The sequence below is a fragment of the Rhinolophus sinicus genome, chromosome 18 (genome assembly GCF_057876585.1).
Source record: "Rhinolophus sinicus isolate RSI-liver-muscle chromosome 18, RSI-T2T, whole genome shotgun sequence".
Taxonomy (NCBI): Eukaryota; Metazoa; Chordata; class Mammalia; order Chiroptera; family Rhinolophidae; genus Rhinolophus; species Rhinolophus sinicus.
Window position 1 is genome coordinate 81,176,444 of NC_142518.1, and position 14,023 is coordinate 81,190,466.

Below are 14,023 nucleotides of genomic sequence, written 5' to 3' on the forward strand. Positions count from 1 at the left end.
GCAACTGATTTCTGAATATTAATTTTGTATCCTGCTACTTTACTAAATTCATCTATCAGCTCTAATAGTTTCTTGGTGGAGTCTTTAGGGTTCTCTCTATATAGTATCATGTCGTCTGCATATCATGACAATTTTACTTCCTCCTTACCGTTTTGGATGTCTTATTTTTTTTCTTGTCTGATTGCTGTGGCTAGAAGTTCCAGCACTATTTTGAATAGAAGTGGAGAAAGTGGACAACCTTGCCTTTTTCTTGATCTGAAGGGGAATGGCTTTAGCTGTTCCCCATTGAGTATGATGTTAGCTGTGGGTTTATCATATATGACCTTTATTATGTTGAGATATGATCCCTCTATTCCCACTTTCTTAAGGATTTTTATCATAAATGGCTGCTGGATTTTATGAAATGCTTTTTCTGCCTCTATTGATATGATCATGTGATTTTTCTCTTTCTTTTTCTTTTTTTTTGGTATTTGTCATTATATAGTTAAGTGATTTTCAATGTCATCTATTGAATGATCTTTTTCTAATTTTTATTCTATTAAATTTATTGGGGTGACAATTGTTAGTAAAATTACATAGATTTCAGGTGTACAATTCTGTATTACATCATCTATAAATCCCATTGTGTGTTCATCACCCAGAGTCATTTTTTTAATGTGGTGTATCACATTAATTGATTTGCGGATGTTGAACAACCCTTGCATACCAGGGATGAATCCCACTTGATCATGGTGCATGATCTTTTTAATGTATTGCTGAATTCTGTTCGCTAGTATTTTGTTGAGGATTTTGCATCTATATTCATTAGAGACATTGGCCTTTAGTTTACTTTTTTTGTGGTGTCTCTGTCTGATTTTGGGATCAGGGTGATAGTCGCTTCGTAAAAAGTGTTTGGGAGTCTTCCCTCCTTCTGGATTTTTTGGAATAGCTTGAGGTAAATAGGTGATAATTCTTTTTTGAACTTTTTGTAAAATTCACCTGTAAAGCTATCTGGTCCAGGTCTTTTGTTTGTTGGGAGATTGTTGATTACTGATCCAATTTCCCTGGTGGTAATCAGTCTATTCAGGTTTTCTCTTTCTTCTTGAGTTAGCCTTGGAAGGTTGTATGCATCTAGGAAATTGTCCATTTCTTTCAAGTTGTCAAATTTGTTGGCATACAGTTGCTCATAGTAATTTCTTAAAATTTTTTGTATTTCTACGGTGTCTGTTGTCACTTCTCCTCTTTCATTTCTGATTTTATTAATTTGAGTCCTCTCTCTCTCTCTCTTTTTTAATGAGTCTGGCTAAAGGTTTGTGAATTTTGTTTATCTTCTCTAAGAACCAACTCTTGGATTCATTGATCTTTTGTATTATTTTTCTGGTTTCTATTTCATTTATTTCCATTCTGATCTTTATTATCTCCTTCCCTGTACTCCTGTTGGGTTTATTTTGCTGTGTTGTTGTTTTTTTCCAGACCCCTTAAGTGTGAAGATAAACTGTTGATTAGTGATGTTTCTCGTTTCTTTAGGTAGGCCTGCAATGCTATCAATTTCCCTCTTAGGACTGCTTTTGCGGCATCCCATAGATTTTGGGTCGTCGTATTTTCATTTTCGTTTGTCTCGAGATATCTTTTGATTTCTTCCTTCATCTCCTGGTTGACCCATTCATTATTTAGTAACATGTAATTCAGCCTCCGTGAATTGGTGTGTCTTCCAGTTTTTTTCCTGTAGTTCATTTCTAATTTCATAGCATTGTGGTCAGAGAAGACAATTGGTATGATTTCAATTTTCTTAAATTTATCAAGACTTGTTTTCTGGCCTAACATATGGTCTATCTTGGAAAATGTTCCATGTGCGCTTGAGAAGAACGTGTATTCTGCAGCTTTGTGGTGAAATGCTCTGAAAATATCTATTAAATCCAAGTGGTCCAATGTGTTATTTAAGACTGTTGTTTCCATATTGATTTTCTGTCTGGAAGACCTGTCCCTTGTTGTCAGAGATGTGTTGAAGTCCCCTACTATGATAATGTTACTGTTGATCTCTGTCTTTACGTCAGTCAATATCTGTTTTATATATTTAGGTGCTCCTATGTGGGGTGCATAGATGTTTACTAGGGTTACGTCCTCTTGTCGGATAGATCCATATATTATTATATAGTGCCCATCTTTGTCTTTTAATATGTTCTTAATTTTAAAGTCTATTTTGTCAGATATAAGTATTGCAACTCCAGCTTTTTTCTCATTTCCATTTGCATGAAATATCTTACTCCAATCCTTCACTTTCAGCCTGTGTGTGTCTTTTGTTCTGAGGTGAGTCTCTTGTATAGAGCATATACAAGGGTCTTGCTTTCTTATCCACTCAGCCACCCTATGTCTCTTGATTGGAAATCCGTTTACATTTAAAGTGATTATTGATAGGTACATAGTTATTGCCATTTTTAAATTTGTAGTTAGATTTTTTTCATCTTTCTTCTATTTAGAGAAGTCCTTTTAGTATTTCTTGCAATGCTGGCTTGGTGGTAATGAATTCCTTTAGCTTATTCTTTTCTGGGAAGCTCTTTATCTCTCCATCAACCTTAAATGATAGCCTTGCTGGATAAAGCAATCTAGGTTGTAGGCCTTTGTTTTCCATCACTTTGAGTATCTCCTGCCACTCCCTCCTGGCCTTCAAGTTTTCTGTAGAAAAGTGATTTGATAGTCTTATGGGAGTTCCCTTGTATGTAACCCTCTGTCTTTCTCTTGCTGCTTTTAGGATTCTCTCTTTGTCTTTAACCTTTGCCATTTTAACTATAATATGTCTTGGTGTGGGCCTGTTTGGATTTATCCTGGTTGGAACTTTCTGCACTTCCTGGGCTTGCATTTTGGTTTCCTTCATCAGGTTAGGGAAGTTTTCGGATATTATTACTTCCAATATGTTCTGAATCCCTTGCTTCCTCTCTTCACCTTCTGGTATTCCTATGATGTGCATGTTGTTGCACTTGATGTTTTCCCAGAGGTCTCTTAAACCCTCTTCATTGTTTTTTATTCTGTTTTCTTTCTGTTGTTCTGTTTGGGTGATCTCTGCTAACTTGTCTTCTAAGTCGCTGATTCGATCCTCTGCTTCATCTAACCTGCTGTTAATTCCTTCAAGTGAGTTCTTTATTTCAGTAATTGTGTTCTTTGTTTCTAACTGGTTGTTCATTATGATTTCTCTATCCTTCTTTATGTCATCTCTAAGCTCCTTAAACATTCTTATCATCAGTGTTCTGAACTCTGTCTCTGATAAGTTGGTTACCTGTTTCATTTGGTTCTATTTCTGGAAGTTTCTTCTGTTCTTTTATTTGGGACATATTTATTTGTTTCCCCATTCTGGCTGACTCTCAGTGCTTGCTTCGATGTATTAGGTAGATCCCCTAGAGTTCTTAGTTCTTGCTGGGTTATCTTATGTAGTATGTGTCCTTTATATTTGACTAGCACTACTTCGTTCTTCTCCTCTGCGTGTGCTCCAAAGGCAACTCTTGTGTTCTTTATATTGTCCTGTTAAAGAAGATCTTTAATTGCTTTTCTCTTGTGAGTAGGTGGGGTTAACTCCTAGGCTGACTAGTTGTGAGTCTTGGCTCTGCCCACCGCAGGGTGTTCTGTCACATGAGGGTTGACCACTTAAATGTGGTTTGGCCTCTATGGGCTCTTGTGCCTATAGAGAATTCCCTCTGGGTGTGTCACTTGTAGGTCAAACCCAGTAGTACTCTGGTTTGGTCTGGAGTTGGCCTCTGGGTATGTTGAATCTTGTGCCTCTTAAGCTGGGCCCTGGTAGGGCAATTTCAGAACAAAGCATATCACCCAGCACAACAACAACAACAACAACAACAACAAAGAAAAAATCAAATACCTTCACATGTAAAAAAACCTGACAACTCCCACTCAACACAGGCAAAAATATCAAAGATATAAAGACAAAACAAAAGAAAACAAAAAGCAGTGCCAGTCTTGGCTTAAGCCCACCAAGTAATCTCTAGGTTGTCCTCTGCTGTACCAAAGAGTCCTCTGCGTATTGTGCAGGCAGAGCCGGTCTCCTGGTGCCCAGAGTGACGTTGGAACTGCAGATTTAGGTGTGTGGTGCTGAGGGGTCTGGTTGGTAGTTTCTACAAAATCAGTGCAGTTTCTGCTCTTGCCTGCACATATGCACACTGAGAGTAGCACCACCAGCCCTGTGTCCAGTTCTCCTGAGTCTTAGGGCACTTCTTCTGTGTGTGTGTGTGTGTGTGTGTGTGTGTGTGTATGGCTGGCGGGAGATTTCTGAGCTTCTGAAAGCCCAGAGCTGTGTGTGCCACTTAATGCTGCAATCCCTGTGAGTGCCTCTGCAGTTGTAATTGCCCTGCCCTAGGCAGGCCAGAAAGGGTGGGGGCTGGTGATGGAGGGGTCTTCTCTCTCCCAGCCCAGCCGTGTCACACTCTTCCCCCAGGCCAGAAAAGGTGGTTGCTGGGGGTGGAGGAGTCCCTTCTCTCCTAGCCCAGCAAAAATCCCACTCTTCCCAGCCTCTTCCCTGGGTCACAGCTGCAGTCTTCCCAGAGCCTGAGCACTAAGGCTCCTCTGTAATCTGATACTACTTTTCAGTTCAGGGGCCATTTTAGGTCTCTGGAAGGGCGGCGGTAGGCTTGGAAGAGTGGGGGGAGGGGCCCAGGTATGGAGCTTGTGTCCTTTGTCTAGCCTAGGGCCCAACTGGAGGTCTCAGCTGAGGTTATTGCCTCAAATGATGGATTTGCTGCCCCCTCGGTGGGAGAGATCAGCTGTGGGACACAGGGAAAGAGCCCACCTCCTGGCTCTTGTGTTCTCTGTTCCGTCCTGGGATCCCCTGCGTCTCTGCAGCTGCGGATTCCGGCCGGGTTTCCACCATCGCAGATGCGGGCGTGTTTCCACAGCCCCAGATGCGGGCCACCTCTCCACAGCCAAAGGTGTGGTCCGTGTCCCCACAGCCGCAGATGCGGGCTGCGTTTCCACAGCCGCAGGTGCGGCCACGTCTCCACTCCGCTCCCTTCCCTCTTCCCCTGCTTGCCCCATTTGCCCACCTGCAAGTAATCCTTGCATGAGTCTCTTAGCTGTTTTGCGTGACGAGCAGAGAGTCTTTTGATGGGTTATAGATGTCCCGTTTGTGATAAGATCCGGAGGAGAACTCAAAAAGTGTGCCCCGCTGCCGCCATTCCTATGACGTCAAACTGGGCTTGTACTTCTTGGCCAAACATCTCACCTTCACCCAGTGCCAAATCTTTACTTTCTCAAAACTCTGGAGAAGCAAAGTATTCATATGCCCGCTCACCCCCAACAAAAAAAGTAAATGGAAGCAACTATAATCATGGTCTGTGTAAAAAAAAAAGCTTTCATTTGTTTCAGTTCACAGCTGTGACTTTGTGGCTGAGAGGAAGAGCTCCAAATGCCCCGGCTTTGAACCTTGACTCTGTCACTTACTGGCTATTTGACCTGGAGCAAGTGACTTTCTCTGCCACTGTTTTCTCATCAGTAAAATAGGGTACAGAAGTCTCTACCCCCTGGGGTAGTTATGATTAATTGAGAAAATCTACTTAACTCTTAGAATTGTTTCTGACATATAGTAAGCACTCAATAAATGTTAACTTTTTTTTTTTCTTCTAGACCACAGGTTCTTTGATTTTAGGTCCGTGGACCCCTGAAGAGGTTCCATGTATGGATTCTAATAGATCTATGAATCTCCTGATGTTGTATATAAAACATGTGTGTGTGTGTGTGTGTGTGTGTGTGTGTGTGTTTTCAGGACAAAGTCCACAGCTTTGAGTAGATTCTCAAATGTGCCTCTTTCCCCCGAAAAAAAAATATTAAAAGGAAGCTCAGATATTTGCACAAAAGTTGTTAAGATGGTTGATTCAAGAGAAGAGATAATCAAGAAAAATATTTTGGTCTACCACACACTGGGATCCTGCCAGCAGAGGATCCTCAGATATTTTCTTGCCCTTTACAAGCACATATGCCTTCCATATCAGTCACATGCATTTGTATTTGGGATGACTTTTCTTGTCGTCTGAATAAAAATAACTAAGGCAGCCATTACCCGAATGTGTACTTTTCCTTTCTCTTAAAAAAATTAGTTGTCAGATTTGCTCATAAGCTCAGCAGGCCTGATAATGAGCAGTTTGACACATGGGATATAGAAGCACTCAAGGAAAACTTTCCATATACTGTACGGAGTTTGCTCCTTTTACCACCTCCCACTCCTCCACAACAAAGTGGCAGGTGGGTCATGCCAGAGTCAAGGTATGAGATAGGAAAGTCTGCTTCCCAGCAGAGAAATGGGCCTCCATGGTGGCTCTAAGTCTGTGACATGACCTGTGGTCTTTCAGATGTCAGGCTTTGAGAGACTTGATTCAGCTTGCTCAGAAAGCCCAGCTCTTTGGTGTACTTATCATTCCCCTCGACATCCAGGGGATGCAAAATCAAATACACAGACTCATCCTGGTTGTGTTTTCCCTGAAGACTAAGAATCCTGAGATTGAAGTTCTTTTGTTCCCTTTCCTCTGCTTTCTCCCTTTCATCTTGTTTGTTCCTGCTCTCAACAGGGGGCTTCAGAGAAGGGTTAGAAATTTGGTCCAAGAAGTAAGTACCAAGAGGATAAGACCCCTTTTAGTTTGCTCACTCTGACTTTAAAAGCCATTATTTCCCTTATCCTGCCCCTCTGTTCTAAGTGACACTTCAAAACAAAAAGCCATCTTTGTCTGGAATAGCTGTTGTACCATATAGGCTGGGAAGTTATAGGAGGACTAGCTGCTTTTGGCAAAAAGAACCTTGCCAAGTCCAGAGAGCATTTCTGATCTCAAGGCTTTTTTAAAAAAATTAAGTTTATTAGGGTGACAATGATAATTAAAATTACATAGGTTTCAAGTGTAGATTTCTATAATACATCACCTATATATCACATTGTGTACTCACCACCCAGTCAATTCTCAAGGCTCTTAAAACTGTAACTCTTGGTCAGAAAAATGTAGTTCCCTTTCCAACAAGGTTTGTCTCTAAGTCAGAAATTGGATGTTGACAGGAGCTATTTCATATACATGCTTTAGCTTGAATTATTGTAGTCTTGAAAAGTTCCTGTTTTCACTGCTCTTTAGTGTTTTTCTTCTTTTTATTGTTACCATTATTATTAGATTCTATTACAACCCTCTTGTGTCTTTGGGGTAGAGGATCTAAGGGTAGAGATAGTTTTAAACAATCTGCCTGGTCATAAATTTTACATACACAGGTTGTACTTCCTGTGTGTTTCTAGAATGAACTCCAGTCCTGTGGTGCTGCATTGGTAGAAAACAAGTTAGAGTGTGCATTTATCTACTCTGACTCTAGGGAGAAAATCAGGAGCAGCTTATAAATTCCACAGGGAAAAGGTGGAAAGAGTGAATGGAACAATAATTGGCAGGTGCATTCATGAGGAACTTTCCAGTCTCCGAGTATACCTTGCTGGATTTGGAGAGATCTACTGAGGGATGTTTCTTCTAAATCCAACACCTCAAAACTCTGCCCCTCAGTCTTTAGTGAATAGAAATTCTTCTTTGAGATTCACCTGATATGGATATCCTGGCCATTGGGGGCCACTTCTGGGACTGCTATGGAGCAGCACCATTAGGGTGACAAGGATATTTTGAGATGTGGAGCAAGAATGTTTGATATTTGAACCAGTTACCTAATGGCCCAGGGACCTCTTTTTCAATTGAAATAAAAAGCTTTACATTTAACCTAGGTTTAGCTACTCAACTACCTGGGTGTTAAGGAGTCATTTCATTCTATTCTATTCTATTCTATTCTATTCTATTCTATTCTATTCTATTCTATTCTATTCTATCCCCCTCTCTATCTGTCCCCCTCCTTCTTGCTCTCTCTTTGCTCACGTTTTGATAGGCGCAAAAGAACACAATACAAGGATGTAGCTGCTGGCAAAAGATAGCTATTTTCAGATAAGCCAAACATTGTATCCAGGCTGACATTTAACTGAAAATATTTATGATTACTATTGTTTAATTCCTCACTGTGACAATGTAAAATGCTTTCTTGTGAAAAAAATCTGACCCTACTCTGATTTATAAATGCCTCCCTGAAATGTTTTCTGAAATTATTACCTAAAGTGGTAAATAAAATGGAGAAGAATTTGAGTATATATCCATTTCTATCTTTATATAGAGTCTCTCTCTCTCTCTCTCTCTCTCTCTCTCTCTCTCTCTCTCTCTCTCTCTCTCTGCCTCCCTACCTCCCTCCATCTCTCTCGGAGAGGGGGAGGAGGGAAACAGAGAGGGAGGGGGAAAAGTGTGTGTGCGAGTGTGTGTTTCTACATGTAGATGGATGATGTCTGTTCTAGATATTCTAGATACTATAGACGTACACACAGTTGTGGCCATGTCATATAGTGAAGGAAAATGGTCTTGGGGATCAGATGTGACTTCACATCCAAGCCCTGCTATTTACTAGCTAGCTGTATGATCTTAGGCAAGTTATTTAACCTGTCCGGGTCTTAATTTCCTCAATAGTATAATGGATCTAATCATAATTACTGCCTGTTAATATATAAAGTTAACTTATGTGAAAAGCAGTATTACACATACCCAAGAGAAATATATTCCATCTGTTCTAGTCAATTTACTCAGTCAGCATTTGGAGAGTAGCAGAATAGCCCTAGAATATAGAAGTGAATTGAATATTGAAAAGTGATATATTCTAAGGATTTGAGCCTTGAATTATTTCTTTTTTTTAATTTTATTAAATTTATTGGGGTGACAATTATTAGTAAAATTACATAGATTTCAGGTGTACAATTCTGTATTACATCATCTATAAATCCCATTGTGTGTTCATCACCCAGAGTCAGTTCTCCTTCCATCACCATATATTCGATCCCCCTTACCCTCATCTCCCACCCCCAACCCCCCACCCCCCTTACCCTCTGGCAACCATCAAACCATTGTCTGTGTCTATGAGTTGCTGTTTCTCACCCGTCTGTCCCATTCCCCTGCTGCTCCCGGTTTATATACCACACATCAGTGAAATCACATGGTTCTCAGCTTTTAAAAGGAACCCTCATACACTGTTGGTGGGAATGCAGACTGGTGCAGCCATTATGGAAGGCGGTGTGCAGGTTCCTCAAAAAATTACGAATAGAATTGCCATATGACCCAGCAATCCCTCTCCTGTGTATCTACCCCAAAAATCTGAAAACATTTAGAGATAAAGACACGTGTGCTCCAATGTTCATTACAGCTTTGTTTACGGTAGCCAAGACATGGAAACAACCAAAATGTCCTTTGATAGATGAATGGATGAAGAAGTTGTGGTATATATACACAATGAAATACTATTCGGCGGTAAGAAAAGATGATATAGGAACATTTGTGACAACATGGATGGATCTTGAGAGTGTAATGCTGAGCGAAATAAGTCAGACAGAATTATTTCTTTTTTTTTAAATTTATTTTTAAATTTATTGGGGTGATAATTGTTAGTAAAATTACATAGATTTCAGGTGTACAATTCTGTATTACATCATCTATAAATCCCATTGTGTGTTCACCACCCAGAGTCAGTTCTCCTTCCATCACCATATATTTGATCCCTCTTACCCTCATCTCCCACCCCCCACCCCCTTACCCTCTGGTAACCACTAAACGATTTACTGTGTCTATGAGTTTCTGTTTCTCATTTGTTTGCCTTGTTCTTTTGTTGTTTTTGGTTTATATACCACATATCAGTGAAATCACATGGTTCTCCGCTTTTACTGTCTGACTTATTTTGCTCAGCATTACACTCTCAAGATCCATCCATGTTGTCACAAATGTTCCTATATCATCTTTTCTTACCGCTGAAAGCAATAATTATGCAGCATCTGTGGCAGCATTCTTGTTTGTGACCACTCAGATCAGGGACATTTTAATCATAACTCTTGCAAACAATTGCTGTATCCTTTTGTGTCTGTTTTACTCATCTGCTCATTAAATATCAGTATTTATTGCAATTAATTAACCAGCTATATCATTATTATTTTATGTGGATTACATTCTTAAATGACCTAAAGGCCCAATTTTGAAATCGTCAGGAAAAATAGTTTTGCAGATACAGATTCATTAATCATCTTCATCTTCAGCATCATCAGATAATGTATAAAAAGCATTCCGATTCTAGGACACAGATTACTGAGGAAGTGAGATATTCTGGTTTTGCTGCTGTGTACCATGTTTCCCCTAAAATAAGACTGGGTCTTATATTAATTTTTGCTCCAAATGATGCATTATGGCTTATGTTCAGGGGATGTTATCCTGAAAAAAATCATGCTAGGGCTTATTTTCCGGTTAGGTCTTATTTTTGGGGAAACATGGTAGTTAGATCATAGTCGTGGTTCACAAATCAGGCTGCAAATCACACTGTTGAAAAGCATTTTAAATTGTAAAATATACACAGTGGAAAAATACATAAAATATAAATGTAATCTCTTAACAAATTATTGTAAAAAGGATACTCATGCAACCCCTCTCAGTTCAAAAAATAAAACAGTGCCAGAACCTCAGAAGCTGCCTATATGCCACTTCCAAATCATGACTCCCTCCCTTTCCCAAGACAACTATCTTGACTTTTATCTCTTCTTTTTTAAATTAAATTACTTTGAGTGACATTGGTCAATAAGATTATGTTTCGAGTATAGTCCTATAATACATCATCTGTATATTCCATTGTGTGCTCATCACCCAAAGTCTAGTCTCCTTCTGTTACTATATATTTGACCCCCTCTACCCTCTTCAACCTCCCTCTTCCTTTTCAAAATAGTTTTACCACCCACGTGTGCATCTCTAAACAGTGTAATTTCATTTTGCCTATTAAAAAACTTCATATAAATTGAATTATCCATTTATATCCATTTCTGGCTTCTTTCCCTCAGTATTACATGTACCCATGCTATTACATGTAGGTGAAGTTTGTTCACTTTCATTAGTGTATAGTGTCTCATCGTATGAATCTACCACAGTTTACTTATCAATTCTATTATAGATGGATATTTGGGTTGTTTCTAGTTTGGACTACTGTGGACAACATTGCTATGACCAATTTTTATGTAGACTGGTACATATGAGTCTTTGCCCATTTTCTATTAGGTTATCTTTGTTTTTCTTACTGACTTCTTTTGTTAATCATGTGTGCTGCAAACACCCTCTCCCACTCTGTGGCTTGCCTTTTTGCTCTCTTAATGGTATCTTTTGATGAACTTTACCAATTTTAACGTGGTAAAAATTACCAATCTTTTCATTTATAGTTAGTGTGTGTGTCTTGTTTAAGAAATCTTTCCTTTTAACACTGAGGTCATAAATATATTGTATTTTATCTTCTAAAAGCTTTACTGTTTCCTTTTCACACTTATTATTACAGCCCACATGGAGCTGATTTTTGTGTATGGTGTGAGAAATTGTTTAACTTCATTTCCCCCTATGCTTAGCCAACTATCCCAAATAGCATTTATTGAGAATGCTACTTATGTACTGAAAATCCCCTTTCTGTTTTGAAGTACCACAGTTGTCATAAGTGAAGAATTTGTGTCTGGGTCTATTGCTGGGCTTTCTATTCTGTTCCACAGATCTGTGTGCCCTTGTGATAGTCCTACCACTATTTTAATCACTACAGCTTTATAATAAGTTCTGACATCTGGTAGAGCAAGTCCTTCCACATTGTTGCTCTTCAGAAGTATCTCAGCTCTTCTAGTCCTTTTGCCTTGCCTTACAAAGTGTAGAAATCAACTTTCCAAGTTCCACTAAAACAAACAAGTGAAATAACCTGTTGGAGTTTGTATTGGTGCTTGTTTAGGTCTTCTTTACTTTCAATGAAGTGTTTATAGTTTGTTTGTTTGTTTTTTTTCCACTAAGAAGTCTTGTACAACTTTGTTTAGATTTATTCTTGGGTACTTGATTTATAAAAGCGATTGTAAATGTCATCTTTCAAAAATGTATTTTCTCATGTCTGTTCCTGATATATAGAATACAAATGTGTGTATATTTATCAAGCATCCTTGCTAATTCTATCAATTCCTATTAATTCTAATAATCATTCTGTAGATTCTTTTAGATTTTCTAAGTTTACCATCATACCATTTGTCAATAACAGCAGGTTTTTTTTTCCCTTTCCAATCCTCTTATTTTTATTTACTTTTCTTCTTGCCTTAGCGAACCAGTTAGGACCTCCATCATAAAGATATTTTTTAATTAATTTTACTTGTTGGCTGATTTAATAACTAAAATTTATTAATTTTGTTAAATTAGCTATTTTTAAGACAGGATTATAACATTCAAAAAGTAGAACAAAAGTGAATATCTGAAGTCTCTCTCCTACTCCAGACCTCCTTGGCTTGTTAAAAATATCAGATCTCTGCCCCTCCCCTTGACCTGCTGAATCGCAAACTTTATCCAGTGGGGCTTCGCTATGTCTATGTTTTTAAAGCTCTACAGGTGACTCTGACAATTAGGTTTGAAGACAAATGCAGAAGATTTGCCTATGCAGAGATTAGTAGGATTGCATAATACAGTAATTCTCAACCCTGGTTGCACATTAAAACTACCCAAGGAGCTTTAAAAAATCCTGATTCCTGGCCCTTACCCTGGGCCAACTGATCTGAATCTCTGTAGGTGTGATCCAAGGCATCTGTAGTTTTTAAAAGTCCCCAGGTGATGGGTGGTGTGGGCAGGAGCAGGAGGGAGGGTTTACAAAAGGCATGAGGAGATGTTTGGGGGTGATGGGTGTGTTCATGAACTTGATTGTAGAGATGGTTTTATGGGTGTGCACATATATTAAAACTTATCAAATTGTACACTTGAAGTATATGCAGTTTATTGCACATCAATAAAGCTGTTTAAAGAAAAAGCTCCCCTGGTGATTCTCATGCACAGCAATGGCTGAGGGTCATTGTTCTCGTAGAAAGAACACACAACTGAAAGTGAAAGTTGGAAAGCCTTTCATCTGCCAACAGTTAGCTATATACAGGTAGGTAGATAAGCCACTTCATCCCCTCTGAACCTCAGTTTTACTCTGGATGGTGGGTTCCATTTTTTCTCAAGTGCTTTTCAACTCTGACATTTTGATTCTTCTGCTCAGCCTGGCAGTGCGACCAGGCTGCTTGTGCACCTTCTGGCCACACAAGGGAGGCTGTGCAGCTGGCAGCCTCTTTCTCTCAACGAATACTTTCATGAGGTCAAAATAAGCTGGTCAAGCATCTTTCCTTTCTTTCTGTCCTCTTGGTGAGTACAGGCCCCACTTCTGAACCATCATCTTCAGCTGCCCCCACCAGTGGTTCTGCAGGTGAGCCTTCCTTTAAGCAAAGTAAACCCATGAATCTCTGAATGTACAGAACAGCTTTTAAAAAGACACCCAGATTACTTTGAAAATGTCCAGTTCCCACAAAGCAATTAAAATAGGACCTCATGAAGTATATGTATGCATATACATGTATATATGTACATTTGTATGTACGTGTGTATCAGTAAGCACATTAACAATATTATTCTATTGCCTCTAGGAAAATGATCTATCCATATAAAAAGCAGGGGCAATTTCAAAATCCTTCAGGATCACACATTGCTTAGGTGAAAAATGGATTCAAGGTTAGCAAAGAAGCCAAGTCTGTTTCCATTGTAATGTGATATAAAGTACTTAAATGGGTAAATGTGTGAGTGTGTGTGTATGTACGCGCATGTGTGTTTATCTGTGTGTTTACATATACAGTGTGGTACCTCGGTTTTCGAGTGTAATCCACGAGTTGTGAAACATTCAAAAACAGCCGACAGCTAGGCCTCAGGATCTTGCACTCAGCGGAAGCCGTGTGACATGTTCAACTTCTGAGTCGTGTTCGAAAACTGAAGCATTTAGTTCCGAATTTATGGCGTTCATAAACCAAAATGTTCGTCAACTGAGACTTTTGAAAACCGAGGTACTACAGTGTTCAGGTGAGCAGGTTGGCAAAATATTTTAGAATGGAATCTATCAGACACTCTGGGCATTCATCTCTAGACAGGGTAAAAGTAATCGGTATGCC

General features: G+C 39.2%; 1 protein-coding gene across 2 annotated transcripts in view; it reads left to right on the forward strand.

Annotated features, from left to right (window-relative positions):
* LONRF3 (LON peptidase N-terminal domain and ring finger 3) overlaps window positions 1–14,023 on the forward strand; it is a 59,946-nt gene that overhangs the window by 17,278 nt on the left and 28,645 nt on the right. The gene's annotated exons all lie outside the window — the stretch shown is intronic.